The 25,313-nt window shown below is 41.9% G+C and overlaps 1 protein-coding gene and 1 non-coding gene across 3 annotated transcripts in view; one reads left to right on the top strand and one right to left on the bottom strand.

The window, feature by feature from the left end:
- LOC110525685 (rabphilin-3A) overlaps positions 1-25,313 on the top strand; it is a 48,816-nt gene that overhangs the window by 5,847 nt on the left and 17,656 nt on the right. The window lies entirely within an intron of this gene.
- On the bottom strand, positions 4,550-4,625 carry trnaa-ugc. The gene has a single exon. It is a non-coding gene; the product is annotated as a tRNA-Ala (tRNA).

Below are 25,313 nucleotides of genomic sequence, written 5' to 3'. Positions count from 1 at the left end.
CACTTGGCTCGATGCTCACTCTAGCCCGGCCGATACGCGGAGCTGGAATATACCGCACCGGGCTATGCACCCGTACTGGAGACACCGTGCGCACCACAGCATAACACGGTGCCTGCCCGGTCTCTCTAGCCCCCCGGTAAGCACAGGGAGTCTGCCCAGGTCTCCTACCTGGCGTAGCCATATTCCCTGTGAGCCCCCCCCAATACATTTTTGGGGCTGACTCTCAGGCTTCCATCCGCGTCGCCGCGCTGCCTCCTCATACCAGCGCCTCTCAGCTCTCGCCGCCTCCAGTTCTTCCTTGGGGCGGCGATATTCTCCAGGCTGATCCCAGGGTCCTTCTCCGAATAATTCCTCCTCCCATGTCCATTCCTCCTTTTGTTGCTCCTTGGGGCGGCTACATTCCCCTGGTTTAGCCCAGGGTCCTCTCCCATCGAGGATTTCCTCCCATGTCCAAAAATCCTTATTACGCATCTCCTCTTTGGGCTGCTCCTGCCTGTTGATACGCCGCTTGGTCCTTTTGTGGTGGGTGATTCTGTAACGGTTTTCTAGGTGTGAAGGAGAGTTGGACCAAAATGCGGCGTGTCTATTGCGATCCATGTTTAATGAAGAAACACACTAAACACAAACACTACCAAAACAATAAACGTAACGAAAACCGAAACAGCCTATACTTGTGTAAACTAACACAGAACAAGGACATCATGATACTAAGGACAATCACCCACGACAAACTCAAAGAATATGGCTGCCTAAATATGGTTCCCAATCAGAGACAACGATAAACACCTGCCTCTGATTGAGAACCACTCCAGACAGCCATAGACTTTGCTAGATAACCCCACTAGCTACAATCCCAATACATACACACCAAAACCCCAAGACAAATCACACCACAATACAAAAACCCCATGCCACACCCTGGCCTGACCCAATACATGAAGAAAAACACAAAATACTTAGACCAGGGCGTGACAAGAGAATGATTTATTTCAGCTTTTATTTCTTTCATCACATTCCCAGTGGGTCAGAAGTTTACATACACTCAATTAGTATTCGGTAGCATTGCCTTTAAATTGTTTAACTTGGGTTAAATGTTGCGGGTAGCTTTCCACAAGCTTCCCACAATAAGTTGGGTGAATTTTGGCCCATTCCTCCTGACAGAGCTGGTGTAACTGAGTCAGGTATGTAGGCCTCCTTGCTCGCATACGCTTTTTCAGTTCTGCCCACAAATTTTCTATAGGATTGAGGTCAGGGTTTTGTGATGGCCACTCCAATACATTTTTGTTGTCCTTAAGCCATTTCCATCCTCATGTATTCATCTATTTTGTGAAGTGCACCAGTCCCTCCTGCAGAAAAGCACCCCCACAACATGATGCAGCCACCCCTGTGCTTCACGGTTGGGATGGTGTTCTTTGGCTTGCAAGCCTCCACCTTTTTTCTCCAAACAATACTATGATCATTATTGCCAAACAGTTCTATTGTTGTTTCATCAGACCAGAGGACATTTCTCCAAAAAGTACAATATTTGTCCCGATGTGCATTTGCAAACTGTAGTCTGGCTTTTTTATGGCGGTTTTGGAGCAGTGGCTTCTTCCTTGCTGAGCGGTCTTTCAGGTTATGTTGATATAGGACTCATTTTACTGTGGATATAGATACTTTTGTACCTGTTGTGGCAGGTACTACGTGTCTCCTTCCTGAGCGGTATGACGGCTGCATGGTCCCATGGTGTTTATACTTGCGTACTATTGTTTGTACAGATGAACGTGGTACCTTCAGGCGTTTGGAAATTGCTCCCAAGGATGAACCAGACTTGTGGAGGTCTACAATTTTTTTTCTGAGGTTTTGGCTGATTTCTTTTGATTTTCCCATGATGTCCCATGATGTCAAGCAAAGAGGCACTGAGTTTGAAGGTAGGCCTTGAAATACATCCACAGGTACACCTCCACCTCCAACCTCGATGTCAATTAGCCTGTCAGAAGCCATGACATAATTTTCTGGAATTTTCCAAGCTGTTTGAAGGCACAGTCAACTTAGTGTATGTAAACTTCTGACCCACTGGAATTATGATACAGTGAATTATAAGTGAAATAATCCGTCTGTAAACAATTGTTGGAAAAATTACTTGTCATGCACAAAGTAGATGTCCTAACCGATTTGCCAAAACTATAGTTTGTTAACAAGACATTTGTGGAGTGGTTGAGTTTTAATGACTGCGACCTAAGTGTATGTAAACTTCCGACTTCAAATGTATGTATATATACAGAGAGAAGAGGGGTGGTCATGGAAGAGGTAGAAAAACAAATATAGGAAAGAGCCAGATAAGTGCTCTGCAAGCGAACTGCATAATTTAAAGCTGGCAGATACAAGGCAGATGTACCAAAATCCACCCCCTAGGCACAGTTCAACTAGTTTTGATTTACATTTGGTTAAGTTGTCAACTAAAGTGACTTCCACGTGAAACCAACAAAACAATTCACCATATCTCATTGGATTTAGGTAAAAAGTTGGGTTAAAAAAATGAAATTACTTTTTTCACATCCAATCAGTTTGCCATGTTGATTCAATGTCATCACATTGACTTTTTTGGTTGAAATGACATGAAAACAATGTTGACGCAACCCGTTTTTGCCCAGTGGGCAGTATCTTTGGGCTTGTTTTCATGGTTTCCCTCTCAGACCAGACACTCTTAGGGGACTTGTTCTTATTCAATTCTATTTCTAGCCCTGCTGGAAGGCTATCAGGCTGGAGGCATTATTTGGGTTGAAATGCAGGCTCAGGGTTTTCCCCATCACACATATACGGAACATAGAGCCGGTATATCATTAGTAATTAGTCATGTGTTTTGGACTCCTTGTGAGGACACACTATTTTCCCTAAGCCCTAACCATAACCCTTACTCTTAATCCTAACCTTAACCCCAAACCCTAACCCTAATTCTAACCCTAAAACACATTTGAACCTTAACCCTAAACCCCCTAGAAATAGCGTTTGACCTTGTGGGGACTAGCAATATGTCCCCAGTTGATAAAATGTTTGTTTACTCTTCTTCAAGTATAGTTAAACATGTCCATACACACACTGTGTTTGATTGATCAATCACATTGTTTTCTGATCACCCTGTTACCATGGTCACAGTTGGTAAAGGTAGTTCTGTTCCTCTTCATGTTCTTTGGAATCCATTTTGGAAAAAGTCAAAAGCCTAAACTCTATGACTGCTGTACACAGTTTGTTGATTTGATAGCTTTGTGAATGGTTATGTATGTGAGTGTGGCTTTGTGGCAAAAGGGAGTGAGATGTTTTGAAGCGTACTTCTGAGGATCATCAAGGCGTGGGATCAGGATCGATTGGCAGAGTGGGTTCCCCAGGACACTTATCAGAGCTCTCCAAAAGCAGCCGTAGTGATGAAGAGAGGGGCCATTGATGAGAATAACTCCACAGTCCACCCAAGAGAGAGGTTTAGAATCAGAACTGGCCATATCGTTAGCCTGGATTGGATGGGGGTTGAATATGTGTTAAGTGGCTCACACCCCAATAGAGAATCAGTCCAATAAATACAATTATAACAGGTCCTCTTGTGTTTCCACTGGCTCCATCTCTCTACCCTTTAGCAGCATAGAAAGACCAACCTGTCACGGTCGTCCTCCTCTTCATCTGAAGAGGAGAGGCGAGAAGGATCGGAGGACCAAAATGCGGCGTGATATGTGTTCATGTTGAATGTTTAATTAAAGAAAGAACTGAACACTGAAACACTATACAAAAACAGTAAACAAAATAACAACCGTGACGCTAATGCGAGCTGCGCTGAAACAAGCCATCAACATAGACAATCACCCACAAATGCAACCCAGGCTACCTAAGTATGATTCTCAATCAGAGACAACTAATGACACCTGCCTCTGATTGAGAACCATACTAGGCCGAAACATAGAAATGCCCCAAAACATAGAAAAACAAACATAGACTGCCCACCCAACTCACGCCCTGACCATACTAAATAAATACAAAACAAAGGAAATACAGGTCAGAACGTGACACAACCTGAGCTGTGATGATGGAGAGGACCACTGCGGACCCCAATATACAGTATCACCAAATGGCAGGTCATTAAGAAAATTTGCTCATCAATAGGCTTTCCTAAGGGAGTTATTGTAGAGAGGGGGTGAGTGTAGAGTAGTTCTGCTTAAGCCTATTAACAAGTCAGTGACCAAGCGGCTTCCCATGCAATAGTACGGCTGAACCTACCTTTTATATCAAAGGGTGCATTATCCTGGGTTATTGAATATGCACTATGCAGAAATCGCACCGCCATCTCATGGTTACAAAAATTCTAATAGTTTGCCTAATTTCGGTGCATGTGACAAAACAAGCATGTATAGTGCAGAGAATAATTGTGTCATCTAAACTGCTGTGGAATATATTTTACATAACCAAAACTATTGTATTTTCAGCTGTTTGAAGCTGGTGTACAAAAATCAAAAGTAAAAGAAGCAAAAACAAAACGTTAGAACAGGAAGCATAGAAATACCACACATTTTTTATTTTTCTATACTGGTCCCCCATGGGAATTAAACCCACGACCCTGGCATTGCAAGCACCATGCTCTACCAACTGAGCCATACGGGACCACAACACAACATTTCACCTCAAGAGGGATGTATCAGGGTCAGAATTGAGATGCTTAAACTGTCCCTAGACCCCTGCCCCTCCTATCTGAATAGCAGAATTCTAGATGTTTTTTCGGTGTGGGTTATTTACATTTATTTAACCAGGTTAGTCTTGTTGAGATCAAAAATATATTTTTCAAGAAAGACCTGTGGGTGCGAGTGGGCTCTTTGTTAGCAAACGGACCTGTTGAAGACACTCAGGTAGATGGTGCCTGCTAGTTTTCTTGCGGGCCAGAGGGAGTGTCAGATAGCCAGCAGCGGAAGTGTGCCAGCTCCTCACAGCTGACATCCAGCAGAACAGCCGGGGGTCCGGCAGAGGCATCACCATTATCCTCAGAGAGACAATAGAGACGAAATGGAATACGATTATATTTCCCTCCGCCACCTAGGTCACATACAATCATCACGTCTAGATCAATAGCCATATGTCAATGTTTGTGTGCAACAATATAAAGCAGTAGATTTTGACAATGGAAAATGAGTGGCTTGATTTAATGCCCCATGCATGTCTTATTATGCCTGTCTCCTGGAGAGGTAGAGAGAAAATTAGGAGAAAATGACTGACCTACAACTCTTGAGTTGAATTTCCACGTCCCTCTTTTCAACTCTGGGGTACGGCAAGGATGAGTCACCAGACTGTGAGCTGGGAGCAAATCAGGGACGAGGAGCCCATCCTGAAATATAATCAGGTGGGTGCTGCCTTTATGATGAATGGTGTCTGCATAATGCTTGCATTTTCAGGTTGCCAAAGTCAAGAGTGCAATGGTTCTACGACTCAATGTAAGTAGGCCTACACATGCACCAGAGTATATTGGAATCAAAAAGACCTTTTTGCAGAAGATACCTGTATATTAATACTAGTTTCCATGATGGTAAGAGATCACCGATACAATTGAATCCTATTTATGTTTTATTTGTATGTGTGGGAGTGTGTACATACCACTTGTAAGTGTGTGTGTGCCAGCCCTTTCCGGTCCCATCTCTCATTGGCTCTATGTGGATGAAATGGCTGTGTCTGCAGGGTAACGACAGCGCAAGGGCGGGAGGATCGTTCCTCTTTGTTACCTAACAGGGTTGGATCTGGATATATGCCTCCCTAGAGGAAGTGATGGTGGTTGTGAGAGGTAGGGATGGCCATTCCTCACAGATGGCAACACAGATGGTCCCTTTCTTCCCTGTTCATATGACTGAAAACAGGGAAAATATTGTATGTGACATGTACTGTATGTCATAGTCCTGGAAGACCCCCACCACCTGCTAAACCACAGCCACAGCTCTCACCAACAGGCATACCAACAGGCTCCCAAAATAAGCCAATTTCCTCTCCTCTACCATCCCTCCTTCCTTCCTGCCAAGCTCCCGGCTCATAACGTTCTGAAAACCATGTTTCTTAGAACCTGGTGAGAGCGTGGTTGTCCTATGGTTATTTTGCATACAACCTTTCCACAACTTTCTAGGAATGCTGTAGTATAGTTGCTTGGTATTTCATTACTTTAACAGAACGTTTCCTCAAAGTCCAAACATGGTTACATTTAATTTACATTTTGATAATGTTCTAAAATAGTTCAAAAAGCAACGTTCTTCTGTGGGAATTTCAGTACTTCAGCGTAATGTTTCCTACAGATTTACTCATGGTTATATTTAAAGTCATGTTCTCAAATTATTCCAAGAACATTAACAAACAACTTTCTTCTTTGGAAATGTCAGTACATCAGCATACTGTTTCCTACAGGTTTCCTCATGGTTCCAACAACGTTAAGCAAGCTTTCCATAAAAACCACAAGGAAACGTAAGTAACACTCAGAGAACGTTCAACAAATCTTTTTAAAGATGCACTATGCAGAAATCGTCCCGCAAGTTCCTGGTTGTAAAAATTCTAATAGTTTGCCTTATTTCAGTTTATGTGACAAAACAAGCATATAGTGTAGAGAATCATTGTACCATCTAAACTGCTATGAAATATATTTTTTCATTACCAAAAATATTGTATAGTGTGGAGAATCATTGTACCATCTAAACTGCTATGAAATATATTTTTTCATTACCAAAAATATTGTATAGTGTGGAGAATCATTGTACCATCTAAACTGCTATGAAATATATTTTCCATAACCAAAATTGTACTTGCACATCATCATCTGCTCATTTATCACTCCAGTGTTAATCTGTTAAATTGTAATTATTCGCTCCTATGGCCTATTTATTACCTACCTCCTCATGCCTTTTGCACACACTGTCTATAGACTTTCCTTTCTCTACTGTGCCATTGACTTGTTTGTGTTATTGGCTTGTTTGTTTACTCCATGTGTAACTCTGTGTTGTTGTCTGTGTCACACTGCTTTGCTTTATCTTGGCCAGGTCGCAGTTGCAAATGAGAACTTGTTCTCAACTAGCCGACTTGGTTAAATAAAGGTGAGAAAAAAAAAATTCTAGATCTATAACACACATTTCTATGTGAATTCTGTCGTGCATGCTGGCTCCATCCTGGTGGGGCAGTGGACTAATTCCATGGTTAGAGAACAGAAGATCATAGATCAACGTTTTAAGGAAGGTATTCAACAACCTCAAAATAACCTATATTTTCTATTCTCAGAGTGTTAATAAAACCTCAAAGGAAAACTTTCCAAGGAACCAGAGTAAAATGTTCTCAGAACCTCCCTACAACCTAAAAATAAACGGTCCCAGAACAGGGAAAATGTTCACTTCTCTTCTCAGAACATTTAAACATGTTCAGACACACAATTTCGGAGAGCTTGCAGATAGAGTATGAATAACTAAAGTACACTATGGCCTGAAAAAAGAAATAGAGAACCCGCTACACAGGAGTGAGGAGCCTTGCGGGATGGATTGGGAGTTGTAAATTATTTGTAAAAATGCAGAGAGATGTTTTCATCCTGCAGTAGAGGGCTAATCGGCGCAGTGCTTTATAGTTCTGTCTAACTGTAGGCCTCAGGGTTGCTATCTCATAATCACACCCTCCTCTCCTGATGGAAAACGTGCCAGGCTAATGGAGAATGGGCTTTTTCACTCAAACCAGTGGCCTCCCCAGCCCATTTCCCCTTAACACCCATGCTCTCTAACGCCAGCAGGACTGTTTGATCCCAATTGATGACAAAGATACAATTTTGTTAATGGAATGTGGGTATTCATCGGTTGTAATGATAAGGTTGATGAGATCTAATAATGGAAGGATGAGGATGAATGAGCCTAAGTGTAAGTGAGTGTGAGCATAAGAGAGTGATTCTGACCATGCACATCATTCATCAAACTACAGATGTCAGATCTTAACTTGATCACTCTTTTGTCACAGAGAACTTTACTGCTGCATCGGAAAATTAAAATGAGATCTTATGAGTTGTGAGTTCCTGAAAAAAAGCGGCTATCTTTCTCTCCATATGCGGGGGTAGTCGAGTCATTGGGATCTGTACTTGCTATCCAAATAATTTTCTCTCTCGCTCAAACGCTATTACTGCAACATTCTAATGTACAAAAATGTATCAGAAATGCACCCATACACATCAACAACCGTCGTTTTACAGCTTAATAACAATATAGATATTGGTCTCCACTAGGCTATGACATACAAGTGTCAAGTGTATGGTAAGGTGAAAAGTAAGCAAAATTGTGGCCTGGGGTGGCATGGTGGTTAGGATCGCTGCCTTCAGCGTGGCCACGCACATGTATGTCTATCTTGTCGGCGTGGTTTATTTACAGATTCAAATATGGAGAGTCCAGGTATATTTTACCCCTGCTCTCGATAAGAAATGACCATGCTAGATACTTTTGGGTAACATAAACAGGATACAAATAAAATAATACCAACAGGCTACACCAACATTAGTTTCCATTCATACAAAGTCTCGGGTAAATTGCCACAGTAGATTTGCCTTGGTAAACGATTAAATACTTTATTTATATTATACAGAATGCTTGTCAAACAGATAATCGCCCTTAGTCTGTTCAAAAAGGGGTAAATTGTGGTGATTACAATACCAACCAGAGAGCGAATATATCTTAAAGACTTCGGTTGCAAGAAGGATTTAAAGACCCTGCATGGGCAATCTGTTGTCTGCATTGGCGTGCAGCGTTTACAGTGATACGGCCCCCAGCATTCATACTTGCGCTTCGCGGAGCACCTTGGAGGTGTTGAGCAGATCTGTTGTGAAGGAGGTGAGTTTGTGTTTATACAGGACCTCCCGCCCCCACCTACCGTCAACCAATCATGTCAATGCAGAGCTTTACGGAGCTTTTCGGAGCCTGACGCATTGTTAAAACATTTGGGAGGCGCACTGCGATGCGGTACAGAGCTCAATTTGGCCTCTGCATGTACAGAGCTCAATTTGGCCTCTGCATGCCTCCGGAGGCTCCGCAATTGCGTCACACCCTCCATATGGAGCCTCTGACCACATTTTCCGATCAAGCATAAACTGGCTTTAAGGGTAACGCCGAGATCCTATTTTAGGGAACGGTAGAGGTGACCAATAAGGGTTACAATTAAGATCAGCGGTGAGGGTGAATTTAGCGCGTATTGATGGTTTCACGAGACATCAGATGGCGATAATCTAGTACCATCGATGGTTGCAATAGGCCCCTTGTTCTTTGATTATATTCCAATACGCTACATTCTGTAGGCCACCCAATAGCCCATCCATTGTCACATAATGAAAGTGAAAAACAATAATAGGCTACTGTGTTTCTCTGGCATAGTTCGGCCATCAGTTGAAAGACAGATGTAGGCCTACTGTAGAAGATAAACTTTCCTCCAGTGTGGATGCTCGTCCACATTTTGTAGTTAGGCTATGTATAATTTGTCAATATACACTACATGACCAAAAGTATGTGGATACCTGCTCGTCGAACATCGACATCCAAAATCATGGGCATTAATATGGAGTTGGTCCCCCCTTTGCTGCTACAATAGCCTCCACTCTTCTGGGAAGGCTTTCCACTAAATCATGGAACATTGCTGAGGGGACTTGTTTACATTCAGCCACAAGAGCATTAAGGGAGGTTGAGCACTGATGTTGGGCAATTAGGCCTGGCTCGCAGTCGGCGTTCCAATTCATCCCAAATGTGTTCGATGGAGTTGACGTCAGGGCTCTGTGCAGGCCAGTCAAGTTCTTCCACGCCGTTCTCGACAAACCATTTCTGTATGGACCTCGCTTTGTGCACAGGGGCATTGTCATGCTGAAACAGGAAAGAGCCTTCCCTAAACTGTTGCCATAATGTTGGAAGCACAGAATTGTCAAGAATATCATTGTAGGCTGTAGCGTTAAGATTTTCCTTCACTGGAAAGAAGGAGCATCGCCTGAACCATGAAAAACAGTCCCAGACCATTATTTCTCCTCTACCAAACTTTATAGTTGGCACTCTGCATTGGGGCACGTAGCGTTCTCCAGGCATCTGTCCAACCCAGATTCGTCCGTCTGACTGCCAGATGGGGAAGCGCGTGATTCATCACTCCAGAGAAAGTCCAATGGCGACGAGCTTTACACCACTCCAGCCAACGCTTGGCATTGCACATGGTGATCTTAGGCCTGCATGCAGCTGCTTGGCCATGGAAATCCATTTCACGAGGCTCCCGATGAACAGTTCTTGTGCTGGCGTTGTTTCCAGAGGCAGTTTGGAACTTAGTAGTAAGTGTTGCAACCGAAGATAGACGGTTTTTCTATTCGCTACGCGCTTCAGCACTCGGCGGTCCCCTTCTGTGAGCTTGTGTGGCCGATGTTTCTCCTAGACGTTTCCACGTCACAATAACAGCACTTACAGTCAATCAGCGCAACTCTAGCAGGGCTTGTTGGAAAGATGGCATCCTATAATGGTGCCACATTTAAAGTCACTGAGCTCTTCAGTAAGGCCATTCTACTGTCAATGTTTGTCTATGGAGATTGCATGGCTGTGTGCTCGATTTTATACACCTGTCAGCAATGGGTGTGGCTGAAATAGCCAAATCCACTAATTTGAAAGGGTGTCTACATAGGGCTGTGGCAGAAATTCCTTTTTTTAGCCGGTAATTGTTAAGCAAATAACTGCTGGTCTCACGGTAATTGATCCTTAATTAACATAAACACATTTAGCATCTTTTGGATTCCACGCATAGCCTACAAGCCACTGATGCTGACCTTTGGAACATCTACATTTTAAAAAGTCTAATAAATCCATATAATGTAGTCTACACCACCACAATTAACCCATTATTTATTTTAGACAGATCTAAAGAAACATAATATGAAGAAAATGTAGTCTATTTCAGAAGAACAGAATAGCATAATCTAAGTCCTTATGTTAGGCCCTGATCTGGCTATGCCATATGGCTGTGGCTACACTAGTTCATTTAGCAGACAAGATTTGCTTAGAATTCCCTGGCATTATTTTATATTTTTTATAGTATGAACATATCTGAATGAAATAGACAGGATATTTTCTCCATGTGGCTATTCTGTGTTGAGCGGTTAACAAAGAAACAGGTCCTCATACAGTGGGGAGAACAAGTATTTGATACTTTATTTTATTATTTTTATTTTACCTTTATTTAACCAGGCAAGTCAGTTAAGAACAAATTCTTATTTTCAATGACGGCCTGGGAACAGTGGGTTAACTGCCTGTTCAGGGGCAGAACGACAGATTTGTACCTTGTCAGCTCGGGGGTTTGAACTCGCAACCTTCCGGTTACTAGTCCAACGCTCTAACCACTAGGCTACCCTGCCACCCCGCCACTGCTGATGTTGTAGGTTTCCCTACTTACAAAGCATGTAGAGGTCTGTAATTTCTATCATAGGTACACTTCAACTGTGAGAGACTGGATCTAAAACAAAAATCCAGAAAATCACATTGTATGATTTTTAAGTAATTCATTTGCATTATGTAAATAGACATTTGAAAAAAAAGTAGCAAGGCTATATACAAACCTCTGTTAGTCAGGCTTATTGAGGTAGTATATACAGTGGGGCAAAAAAGTATTTAGTCAGCCACCAATTGTGCAAGTTCTCCCACTTAAAAAGATGAGAGAGGCCTGTAATTTTCATCATAGGTACACTTCAACTATGACAGACAAAATTAGGAAAAAAAATCCAGAAAATCACATTGTAGGATTTTGTTATTAATTTATTTGCAAATTATGGTGGAAAACAAGTATTTGGTCACCTACAAACAAGCAAGATTTCTGGCTCTCACAGACCTGTAACGTCTTCTTTAAGAGGCTCCTCTGTCCTCCACTCGTTACCTGTATTAATGGCACCTGTTTGAACTTGTTATCAGTATAAAAGACACCTGTCAACAACCTCAAACAGTCACACTCCAAACTCCACTATGGCCAAGAACAAAGAGCTGTCAAAGGACACCAGAAACAAAATTGTAGACCTGCACCAGGCTGGGAAGACTGAATCTGCAATAGGTAAGCAGCTTGGTTTGAAGAAATCAACTGTGGGAGCAATTATCAGGATATGGAAGACATACAAGACCACTGATAATCTCCCTCGATCTGGGGCTCCACGCAAGATTTCACCCCGTGGGGTCAAAATGATCACAAGAACGGTGAGCAAAAATCCCAGAACCACACGGGGGGACCTAGTGAATGACCTGCAGAGAGCTGGGACCAAAGTAACAAAGCCTACCATCAGTAACACACTACGCCGCCAGGGTCTCAAATCCTGCAGTGCCAGACGTGTCCCCCTGCTTAAGCCAGTACATGTCCAGGCCCGTCTGAAGTTTGCTAGAGAGCATTTGGATGATCCAGAACAAGATTGGGAGAATGTCATATGGTCAGATGAAACCAAAATAGAACTTTTTGGTAAAAACTCAACTCGTCGTGTTTGGAGGACAAAGAATGCTGAGTTGCATCCAAAGAACACCATACCTACTGTGAAGCATGGGGGTGGAAACATCATGCTTTGGGGCTGTCTTTCTGCAAAGGGACCAGGACGACTGATCCGTGTAAAGGAAATAATGAATGGGGCCATGTATCGTGAGATTTTGAGTGAAAACCTCCTTCCATCAGCAAGGGCATTGAAGATGAAACATGGCTGGGTCTTTCAGCATGACAATGATCCCAAACACACCGCCCGGGCAACAAAGGAGTGGCTTCGTGAGAAGCATTTCAAGGTCCTGGAGTGGCCTAGCCAGTCCTCAGATCTCAACCCCATAGAAAATATTTGGAGGGAGTTGAAAGTCTGTGTTGCTGGTGTCTTTCAGAATAATTTTAGAACTCTATTTTTTTTTTTTTATAACTGTTTTTATTTTAGGGTTCCCCCCACCCTCCCCTTTATCATTCTTACACAAGTAATGCTGAAGGCTCAAGTTTATACTACGCCATCTACTGGTATAACGTTGTTATTGAATGCAGTTCTAAAACAAGCTCTAGACTTTTATTTTGGAAATGAACCGGAAGCTGCAAAGCAACTCTAACGTCTGGGCTAGAGTTTCTTGATTGACTAGCAAACTTCGACTAGCTACGTTCGGTTCATGTCCTTTGCAGATGCCACATTACTGACAAAGGTTTGGATCTGTTACCAAGTAAAGGGAGACGTAAAGTAAGAATTGAACGTGTAAAAGTTAATTCATAGTCGTAACATAGGGTTTGTACGTATACAGATCTAATTTAACGTTTACGTTTCATTTTTCACACATTACTTTTCTTACGATCCTAGCAATTTGCGTATGAATTTTTTTACGATCCTAACGGATCGTACATTCAACCTTTTGGCAGGTTTCTCGCTCCATACAATACTGCAGACACTGTCATCTGAACCATCCGATTGGCCAGCGGTAGACCTATAGTGCACTTGATTTTGTCACGGTTTTATGTATGTGAAAGAGAGTCAGACCAAAATGCGGCGTGGCTATTGCGATCCGTGTTTAATGAAACAAAGTAAACACGAATCAAATACAAAAACAATAAACGTAACACGAAAACCGAAACAGCCTAATACTGGTGCAAAGTAACACAGAGACAGGAACAATCACCCACAAACACACAGTGAAACCCAGGCTACCTAAATATGGTTCCCAATCAGAGACAATGACTAACACCTGCCTCTGATTGAGAACCATATCAGGCCAGACATAGAAATAGACAAACAAGACATCCAACATAGAATGCCCACTCAGATCACACCCTGACCAACCAAAACATAGAAACATACAAAGCAAACTATGGTCAGGGTGTGACAGATTTGTTCTCTGGGCCTGCCGGGAAGCCAGAGTTTGTATCTTCAGACACAGGAAATGGTTCAAAAGGGCAACAGCGCAGGGCAGCTGAATTGGGTGCACCTACCGCAACAGCCCGAGACAAAACAAAAAAAATGAATTGGAACCACAGTTAAATTCCACAGTCAGAAACCACAGTCATAACCACAGTCAAATTCCATGTGACCATTTAATTACAGTAACTAGGCTTCTCCAAGCTCTGATGCTGCTGATGGTCATGACCGAACTTGCTAATTGCCTTGTACTCAGCACTCTACAGTCCATCTAATCACTCTGACATCAATGGAAATGTAATCAAAAATCTAATCAAACACTTTGAGAGCCCATGAGGTCATGTTGCTCAACATTTCTATAGGCTATGCAATTTCGTGGGAAAACAGAGTGATGGCCTCTATTCAAAAGAGGAGTATCCCATCAGCTTTCTATAAGCTAGGCCTACTGTATTTGTTTCTCAACTTTCTCAATATTAAGCACATTGCTTCTCTTTACAACAGGAGTATAGCCTTCCTGGCTGGCATGAAAATTAACCACGGGAAAAACATCCTCCATTTGCTATTAAAGTGCATGATCATTTTTCGAATCATAGTCACACACCTCATGTAGCCTAGCCCATAGGCCTATACGTTTTGATAAGGTTTGTATCACAACTAAAGTGACCAAATAACTTCTTAAAATTAAGCACATGAATCCACTTTACTAGTGGTGTAGAGTTAACTTGCATACATAAGCACATGGACATTTTTGCAGTCAGCATGCCATTTGCATGCTCCCTCAAAACTTGAGACATCTGTGGCATTGTGTTGTTTGACAAAACTGCATATTTTAGAGTGGCATTTTATTGTCCCCAGCACAAGGTGCACATGTGTAATGATCACGTTTAATCTGCTTCTTGATATGCCACACCTGTCAGGTGGATGGATTATCTTGGCAAAGGAGAAATGCTCACTGAAAGGGATGTAAACAAATTTGTGCACAATATTATTGAGAAATAAGCTTATTGTGAGTATGGAAAATTGTATTTATTTTATTTCAACTCATTAAACATGGGACCGACATTTTACATGTTGCATTTAAATTTTTGTTCAGTATATACAGTGCCTTGCGAAAGTATTCGGCCCCCTTGAACTTTGCGACCTTTTGCCACATTTCAGGCTTCAAACATAAAGATATAAAACTGTATTTTTTTGTGAAGAATCAACAACAAGTGGGACACAATCATGAAGTGGAACAACATTTATTGGATATTTCAAACTTTTTTAACAAATCAAAAACTGAAAAATTGGGCGTGCAAAATTATTCAGCCCCTTTACTTTCAGTGCAGCAAACTCTCTCCAGAAGTTCAGTGAGGATCTCAGAATGATCCAATGTTGACCTAAATGACTAATGATGATAAATACAATCCACCTGTGTGTAATCAAGTCTCCGTATAAATGCACCTGCACTGTGATAGTCTCAGAGGTCCGTTAAAAGCGCAGAGAGCATCATGAAGAACAAGGAACACACCAGGCAGGTCCGAGATACTGTTGTGAAGAAGTTTAAAGCCGGATTTGGATACAAAAAGATTTCCCAAGCTTTAAACATCCCAAGGAGCACTGTGCAAGCGATAATATTGAAATGGAAGGAGTATCAGACCACTGCAAATCTACCAAGACCTGGCCGTCCCTCTAAACTTTCAGCTCATACAAGGAGAAGACTGATCAGAGATGCAGCCAAGAGGCCCATGATCACTCTGGATGAACTGCAGAGATCTACAGCTGAGGTGGGAGACTCTGTCCATAGGACAACAATCAGTCGTATATTGCACAAATCTGGCCTTTATGGAAGAGTGGCAAGAAGAAAGCCATTTCTTAAAGATATCCATAAAAAGTGTTGTTTAAAGTTTGCCACAAGCCATCTCGGAGACACACCAAACATGTGGAAGAAGGTGCTCTGGTCAGATGAAACCAAAATTGAACTTTTTGGCAACAATGCAAAACGTTATGTTTGGCGTAAAAGCAACACAGCTGAACACACCATCCCCACTGTCAAACATGGTGGTGGCAGCATCATGGTTTGGGCCTGCTTTTCTTCAGCATGGACAGGGAAGATGGTTAAAATTGATGGGAAGATGGATGGAGCCAAATACAGGACCATTCTGGAAGAAAACCTGATGGAGTCTGCAAAAGACCTGAGACTGGGACGGAGATTTGTCTTCCAACAAGACAATGATCCAAAACATAAAGCAAAATCTACAATGGAATGGTTCAAAAATAAACATATCCAGCTGTTAGAATGGCCAAGTCAAAGTCCAGACCTGAATCCAATCGAGAATCTGTGGAAAGAACTGAAAACTGCTGTTCACAAATGCTCTCCATCCAACCTCACTGAGCTCGAGCTGTTTTGCAAGGAGGAATGGGAAAAAATGTCAGTCTCTCGATGTGCAAAACTGATAGAGACATACCCCAAGTGACTTACAGCTGTAATCGCAGGAAAAGGTGGAGCTACAAAGTATTAACTTAAGGGGGCTGAATAATTTTGCACGCCCAATTTTTCAGTTTTTGATTTGTTAAAAAAGTTTGAAATATCCAATAAATGTCGTTCCACTTCATGATTGTGTCCCACTTGTTGTTGATTCTTCACAAAAAAATACAGTTTTATATCTTTATGTTTGAAGCCTGAAATGTGGCAAAAGGTCGCAAAGTTCAAGGGGGCCGAATACTTTCGCAAGGCACTGTATATACTGTATTTATACTCCGGACTCTGACATTGCTCATCCTAATATTTCTAGATTTCTTAATTCCATACTTTTACTTTTAGATTTGTGTGTATTATTATTATTGCACTGTTGGAGCTAGGAATACAAGCATTTCTCTACATCCAAGGGATTCAGCTTTGACCAGTTTTGATAGTTTTGACCAGTTTTGATAGCCTTTAGCCGCACCCTCATACTACTCCTCCTCTGTTCCGCGGGTGATGTGGAGGTAAACCCAGGCCCTGCATGTCCCCAGGCACCCTCATTTGTTGACTTCTGTGATCGAAAAAGCCTTGGTTTCATGCATGTCAACATCAGAAACCTCCTCCCTAAGTTTGTTTTACTCACTGCTTTAGCACACTCTGCTAACCTTGATGTCCTTGCCGTGCCTGAATCCTGGCTTAGGAAGGCCACCAAAAATTCAGAGATTTCCATACCCAACTATAACATTTTCCGTCAAGATAGAACTGCCAAAGGGGGAGGAGTTGCAGTCTACTGCAGAGATAGCCTGCAAAGTAATGTCATACTTTCCAGGTCCATACCCAAACAGTTCGAACTACTAATTAAAAAAATTACTCTCTCCAGAAATAAGTCTCTCACTGTTGCCGCCTGCATCGAATAGTCCCCGCGATATGCAACTGTTCAGGGAAGTCAGGAACCAATACACGCAGTCAGTCAGGAAAGCAAAGGCCAGCTTCTTCAGGCAGAAATTTGCATCCTGTAGCTCTAACTCCAAAAAGTTCTGGGACACTGTAAAGTCCAAGGAGAACAAGAGCACCTCCATCCCAGCTGCCCACTGCACTGAGGCTAGGTAACACGGTCACCACCGATAAATCCATGATTATCGAAAACTTCAACAAGCATTTCTCAACGGCTGGCCATGCCTTCCTCCTGGCTACTCCAACCTCGGCCAACAGCTCCACCCCTCTATTCCGCAACAAAGCCTCCTTCACTCACGCCGCCAAATTTACCCTAGTAAAACTGACTATCCTACCGATCCTCGACTTCGGCGATGTCATCTACAAAATAGCTTCCAATACTCTACTCAGCAAACTGGATGCAGTTTATCACAGTGCCATCCGTTTTGTTACTAAAGCACCGTATACCACCCACCACTGCAACCTGTATGCTCTAGTCGGCTGGCCCTCGCTACATATTCGGCGCCAGACCCACTGGCTCCAGGTCATCTACAAGTCCATGCTAGGTAAAGCTCCGCCTTATCTCAGTTCACTGGTCACGATGGCAACACCCACCCGTAGCACGCGTTCCAGCAGGTGTATCTCACTGATCATCCCTAAAGCCAACACCTCATTTGGCCGCCTTTTGTTCCAGTTCTCTGCTGCCTGTGACTGGAACGAATTGCAAAAATCACTGAAGTTGGAGACTTTTATCTCCCTCACCAACTTCAAACATCTGCTATCTGAGCAGCTAACCGATCGCTGCAGCTGTACATAGTCTATCGGTAAAATAGCCCACGCAATTTTACCTAACTCATCCCCATACTGTTTATATTTATTTACTTTTCTGCTCTTTTGCACACCAGTATCTCTACCTCTACCTGTACATGACCATCTGATCATTTATCACTCCAGTGTTAATCTGCAAAATTGTAATTATTCCCCTACCTCCTCATGCCTTTTGCACACAATGTATATAGACTTTCTTTTTTTTCTACTGTGTTATTGATTTGTTAATTGTTTACTCCATGTGTAACTCTGTGTTGTTTGTTCACGCTGCTATGCGTTTATCCGCGCCAGGTCGCAGTTGTAAATGAGAACTTGTTCTCAACTAGCCTACCTGGTTAAATAAAGGTGAAATAAAATAAAACATTTAAATGAATGTGTCATATTCAAACTCATGCCGAATCTGGCAAATGTGTGCCGGGGTCAGTGGCAGTAACCACTGGACCACACAAGCACTGAGGAAACCAGTAATTGATTCAACCTATTGCTTGCTTTCAACATATAATAAAACAATTGATCTAAAAAACAAACAGATTTTCCATAACAAAAAATACTTTATTATGATCCACATAAGAATTCACACGAGATGCGCTGTAGCCTGCACATAGCCTACATAAGATCCAATGTAGGTACATTGTATACAAACACTGCTTCCAGCTGCCCCCTGGCAGCTATTCTACATATTTGTTCAGGTATTAAAATCCTCCTGCTGCAGGATTATTTTCCTGCGACGAAAGGGGTCAAATTAAGATCCGACATCTGTACATTAAATATTCAGCATTAAGTAATGGATATAGGCATAAACACATGCCTATGTGAATATACTTTTAACTTTACTTTTACTTTTATATTTTCCAGGAAGTAGTCTTGCATAGTTTTGTTTATTACCTTTATGGGGTTTTTAAATGGTCTGTAAAGGGCAAAAACTTGCACAGAACTAAATTCATCCACAAACACAAATATAACTGTACAGTACAGTATATATTTATCTTAAATGAACCCATTTTTACGAATTTGGTGATATAATTGTCAAGCCCATTCAAAAGAATAGGGGACTGACCCCGGAAGTATGATGTAATACTGCGCTACATTCACAATTTATTGCTCACATATGAAGAGCACATGATCCATTCTACTCTATATGCTAGGAAAGTGATGCGGCATTACGTCATGTTTCCGCGCTTTAAAATTATATCATCAAATTCTGCTACCATACGTATTGGCAATTCGTAACATTTACGAATTGGAGGGCGTAATATATCATAAGAAATTGATGATGGACATCCACAAATGAATGCATTTCATACAACAAAATGTAACATATTATACTAAATGAAGGGGAACAAATGTATGTGTACTATGTTACGTCTACCTCTGAGTCCAGATTGACATAACATGCTTCTGTCTGATCCTTCCCAAACCTTGTGTCCTGCAAAACACACCCCAGGTGTGCTAGCTCTGGAATAGTTCAAATACATGCTGGGGGTTCCCGAGGAGCTGGGGCTTCCCGAGGAGAGGTTTGATAACCCCTGTCCTAACCCACTGGTATGTAGACATTTGGTGCTAGTCACAGCTAGAAATGTTAACCTTGCCCACTTGGGAAAAAAATGGTTGAATCAATGTTGTTTCCAGGTTATTTCAACCCCAAAATATTTGTGATGACGTTGAAACAATGTGGAAAACGGATTTGGATTTGAAAAAAGTCGTCAACATAATGTAAGGATTTTGTTGATTTCAAGTTTAATACATGTTAGGTGACAACTCAACCAAATGTACACCAAAACTAGATGTTGAACTGATGTCTGTGCCCAGTGTGTAGATACTTTGTTGAAGAGTGACAATAAAAAGGTTATTTCGGAGTACCTTTGATATACGAACACTTCTGTAAAGATTGCTTTTAAAAGCTTGGCTCCATCAGGCAATTGCCATTTAGATGCTTAAGTGTTTCTTATCACTGAAACATCATATAATATGCTGAAAAGGTTATTGTGCTGAACCGTTGGTTACTCTTACTTGGTTAGCTGTATTTCCATGAACAGAGCGTGTGGTTCACAGCAGTGGAGGCTCCTCAGAGGAGAAAGGGGATTTCTTTAAAAAATAAAAATGGTAAAACATTAAAAAGTTATCCTTTTTAGATAAAACTATACTAAATATATTCATGTCACCAAATAAATTATTAAAACACACTTTTTTTGCAAAGAAGGCATTCAGTAGCTTTAACACTACTCTGTAAGGTAGCACCATGGTGTAGCCGGAGGACAGCTAGCTTCCGTCCTTCTCTGGGTACCTTTTCTTCAATGCAAAACCTAGGTGGCCCATGGTTTTCACCCCCTTCCATAGACTTACACAGTAATTATGACAACTTCTAGGGGACATCCTCCAACCCATCAGAGCTCTTGCAGCATGAACTGACATGTTGTCCACCCAATCAAAGGATCAGAGAATGAATCTAGTACTGAAAGCATAAGCTACAGCTAGCTATCACTGCAGTGCATAACATGTGGTGAATAGTTGACTCAAAGAGAAAGAAAGACAATAGTTGAACAGTTTTGAACAAATTCATTTCTTCCAAAATGAAGGAGAAGCAAGAGAGAAATTTTGCCATTTGTTTCACTTTCAGTTTCATTTATTTAGCTAGCAAATGCAGCTAGCTAGTTTAGCCTACTCAAACTCCCTGCTCAAACATAGTTATGCTATGTTAGATAGCTGGCTATGACTATCCAACACAACACTGGAACTCTTCCAAGTCAAGATAAGCTTTTGGTTTTACAAATGTATTGCCACCGGGGCCCGCCGGTGTAAGTGCTAAACTGCTTACAGACTGTGCACTGTAACGTCACTGCATGACTGTAGTGGGTTTACTAACGCTCTAGTTCTATTAGCTATGTTGACAATGATGTTACATTAGCTAATATGGTGACAACGATGTAGGCTCTGTGTAGCGGTTATGATATGGTTTGGCTTGGAAAGGTTTTTTCACCTGGTCACATACAGAGGATGTGTTGTGCATTGAAGTCCATAAGCGAAGGGAATAGGTGGGAGGAGGAGAGCGCATCTACCTGAGAGAAGGAATACACCGTGGCTGTTTTGAAAGTGAACTGTGTTTACGTGTGATCAGGGGTGTATTCATTCTGCCGATTCTGTTGAAAAACGTTTCTTAAACGGAAGCAATCAGAAAGAAATGGGGATAAACATGCTTGCATTTGTCCAATAGAACCTCTCGTTTGCAACTGTTGGATTAATGATTACACCCTAGATCAGATAGATGCAGGCAAGAGTGTGCAAGTTGGAATTGAATGTGTCTGTCCATATGTCACTGTCTGTCGCCTAAAAACTTTCGACCAGTGTGCATCTACGCTGTAAACTGGCTAGGTTTTAGGAACCTCATGATAGTTAAAGGGAAAATGTGAGTATCATGTAGTAAACCTATTGCTGTTACATTGCACTGGGTGAATGGAATATGAATGAGTCATCCAATATGCTGTAATAGAAATAAGGCCATGCGCATAAAAAAATGTTTGTGGCACCGACCGCCACTGGTTCACAGAGTATGCGTGTATGGATTTCCAAAAAGTAATCAACTTAAGGGCATTTCGTCATTTTTCACCAAATGTTTTACCTAAATCAAGTGTCATTTTTTGTTGATTTCACATTGAATTCACGTTAGTTGACAAGTCAACCGAATGTAAATCAAAACTAAACGTTGAACTGACGTCTGTGCCCAGTAGGTAGCCTCTCACTACTGCCAACAGACCCTTTGGCCAAAAGCCTTTTTTATACTGAAATTGCTGGCTATGTCCTCGATCAGTCCAACTGTGCTGAAACCAGCAAGCGTATTTCTGTAACCACCCGAATAAAACCTTCCAACCCTGGCCACTGTTACATGCAGTATGTTACGGCTCGGTTGGATTGTGGGAAAAGGGTTTAATAAGGGTTGGGCTTGGGGGACTTGTCAGCACTGCTACACATGAGTGGTCTTTACAGGATAGCATCCTGTACCAACCAATCAGGATGATTATAGTGGATTTTGTGAGATGTGAAGTTGGGGGAGTCGTTGATGGTAATATACAGTAAATGCCAGGGTGATTGTGGTGTTGCTGGTCCTCTGCTAACAGCATTTCCAGGTTTTACAGCTGAAAGGCCAGCTCAGCTCAGCATCAGGAGGGTGTGGTTGACAGACAGTGCATCCAGCCAGAAGCAGAGAAGAGGCACAAGCCTCTTCAGCAGCTGGTTCTGATGTAGACTTATTGAAAACTCTGAGGGCATGGTCCTTTCTTAGCATAAAGTAACTTAAGGGCAGGAATGAAATATTTAATGTGGAAAAATTTGCTTTTGAGCCTCTCACACCATTATTTTTGACATGTTCATTTATGGTTGGTTGTGCACTGAGTGTACAAAACATTAGGAACATATGCTATTTCCATGGCATAGACTGACCAGGTGAATCCAGGTGAAAGCTATGATCCCTTATTGATATCACTTGTTAAATCCACTTCAATCAGTGTAGATGAAAGGGAGGAGACAGGTTAAATAATCATTTTTAAGCCTTGAGACAATTGAGACATGGATTGTATATGTGTGCCACTCAGAGGGTGAATGGGCAAGACAAACGGTTTATGTGCCTTTTGAATAGGGCATGGTTGTAGGTGCAAAAGGTGTTGTGACTCAATACATGGAAGGTGTTCAAAATATTTTGTTCACTCAGTGTAATTTTAGTCTTGTTGGAGAAAAAGCCCCTTGAATAGAATAGTGATTATAGCATTAACTTGACATCACTATCTGGGATTGGGTGTTGACGCTCAGCAATACACATTTGTCACATCAGCCCTCAGCCAATGGCAAGCCATGAAGGTGGGTGGTGGTTGGTGGCTGCAGCAGCAGTGCCCTGAAGCCGGACCGAGGCTTTGAGTCAAGCTCCACCCCTAAATTTAAATTCTGGGAGTAACAATGGGAATGCTGCCCTGATAAATTAATAATTAAAGTGAAACCAATCATGGGAGTTTACACTGATCTCAGAATCTCATTAACCCGCTTAAGAAATGTATATCTCATCTCGGAGGAGAGGCCAGAGAGAGAGGGAGAGGGTGTCTTGGCAGAGTGGTGTGTCCATTGCAGTCAGAGCTTCAGGAAGGGTACTGTATGAGGTGTCTCCAAAAGCCCCTCACGTCTCACCCTCCCCAGTTTTTAAATATGAAACAGGTTTTTATAGTCAGTGTCCAAGTCATACTACAATGAGAGCAAGTTAGTCATTCTGTACCTAACATCACTGTAATTCAGTGTAGGAGCATCAAGGGAACCTGAAATGATCCCACTCTCTGTCGCCATATCTTTTATATTCTGGTTTTCTATGTTTTTTTCTGTATTATTATTAAGAACAGGTACACCTGTAGGTGACCTTAGGTAGTTTAACATCTAGACAGAAGTAATATTTAAAATGGGATTTTTTTTTACAGAAACAGATATTGTCTCTCTCTAGCCAGCAGGAGGCAGATTGTGCAGTCAATGTTTCTACCTGTTCTTGATTATGGTGATACTGTTTATCAAAATGCAGCTGGCTTACTCTTCAACCCTTGGATGCTGTTTTACATAGCGCCCTTCGTTTTATCACAGGAGACAGTTTTATTTATCATCACTGTATTTTTAACCAAAATTATGGCTGGACATCTTTGAAGTCACGTAGAGCACATCGTTATGCTCTTTTTGTTTACAAAGCCCTGCTCCACAAAGATCCGAATTACCTAACATCACTGTTAAGATTTTAAATGGCACGCTATCAAACCTGTTCACAGGGTGACTCCTTTGGTGTCTAGAGAGATAGATAAATCAGATTTTAATTCCCTTGCACCATACGTGTAGAATTATCTACAATACACTTTAAAATTGGAGGAATTAGTTCCTCTAGGGCCTTTCAGATGGTTGTTAGGGGACATTTGTACTGAAGAATGTGTCTGTTTTTTATGATTGTGTTTTGCTTTTTGTGTATTGTTGTGTATAATAACATGTATTTTATTGTGTATATGAATGTGTAGTTTAATGTGTTTATTGTATTTTAATGGGTATTGTGGAGCTATACAGGGCTCATCTGGAAAGAGAACTTGGTCTCAGCATTGACCCCCTGCCAAAATTAAGGTTTAATAAAATTCATCACTGAGATACCATTGGCAGAAACAGGGTTTGGCTATAACTCTGTCTCCAGACATATCTTTAAATGTTAGTGAACACAGTCAAATTTGAATAAGTCTGGCAAAACGTACTGAACAAGTAATGGACAGTAGGATGCTATAGCTAATAAAGAAAATGGTGGCTTACAGGTTGGCTTGGTAGGGACTTGTGCCTGGTATCTTGAATGACACAAACTAGTATTGACTATCCTGTTAGGCCCTTGAGTGAAGTCGCAGGTTTCAAAATTGGTCCTCTCCACCCCTGTAAGAAATGGTACAGTACGGATGCTGCTGAGGGGATGACTGATGGTAATGATGAAGGAGATGATGATGTGAATCAATGTTGGTGCTCTAGTTTCCCCCATCTCACCCTCCGTCTTCTATTATGCTTTCCTGGCACAGCTTCACACTGTTCTGCATGGTTGTTTCTCCATGATCCTGTCCCCAGGCACCGCTGTGCTGTGCCGTGCATATCGCTGGCTCTCAAACCTTCGTCTCTGTCACATTTAGAAAAATGCAGGGGAAATGCCAGCTGCTTCTAAAGGCACAATACAAAATCTGAATGACTCATCACTTGAAGAAGATGAATGAAAGACGAGCTGGTGTACTCTCCAACACTGAGTGAGAGTCATAGAAGAGATGACGCAGACTGAGTGTCAACCTTGCATCATACTCATTGAGACAGATTCGTTCAGACCCTCACCTAGTGCTGTGAGAAGACTATTGAAGCCTGTCGAAGGGTCAATAACCAGAATGTAGTGTCCTTTCTCTGAATGAATCTTCTGAAAGTCTCTGCCAGCACTGACAGAAAAACTTCTTCAGCGGAGGCATTTTCTCTCACACTCTCACCGCAGTGACGCAACAGTGTTTATCTTCAGCGTTACAAAACTTTGTCTGGGTGAGAGCTCTTCCTCCAGGGTCCGTGTGGTGTACGTCTGAGTACACCTTCTTCTCCTCTCTATCTGCCTTCCCAGGATAACCATCCTAAACAAAAGGGGGATGATTAAGTTTGTGCAATGACGGAGAATCAGGGTTGTGAGACTCAACATATATACAGTGTTATGCATTTTTGTTGTTTACTTAGGGAGCT

This window comes from Oncorhynchus mykiss, chromosome 6, assembly GCF_013265735.2.
Source record: "Oncorhynchus mykiss isolate Arlee chromosome 6, USDA_OmykA_1.1, whole genome shotgun sequence".
Classification (NCBI taxonomy): domain Eukaryota; kingdom Metazoa; phylum Chordata; class Actinopteri; order Salmoniformes; family Salmonidae; genus Oncorhynchus; species Oncorhynchus mykiss.
The sequence above is the reverse complement of the archived record's forward strand: the minus strand, read 5'-3'. Positions and strand labels throughout refer to the sequence as shown.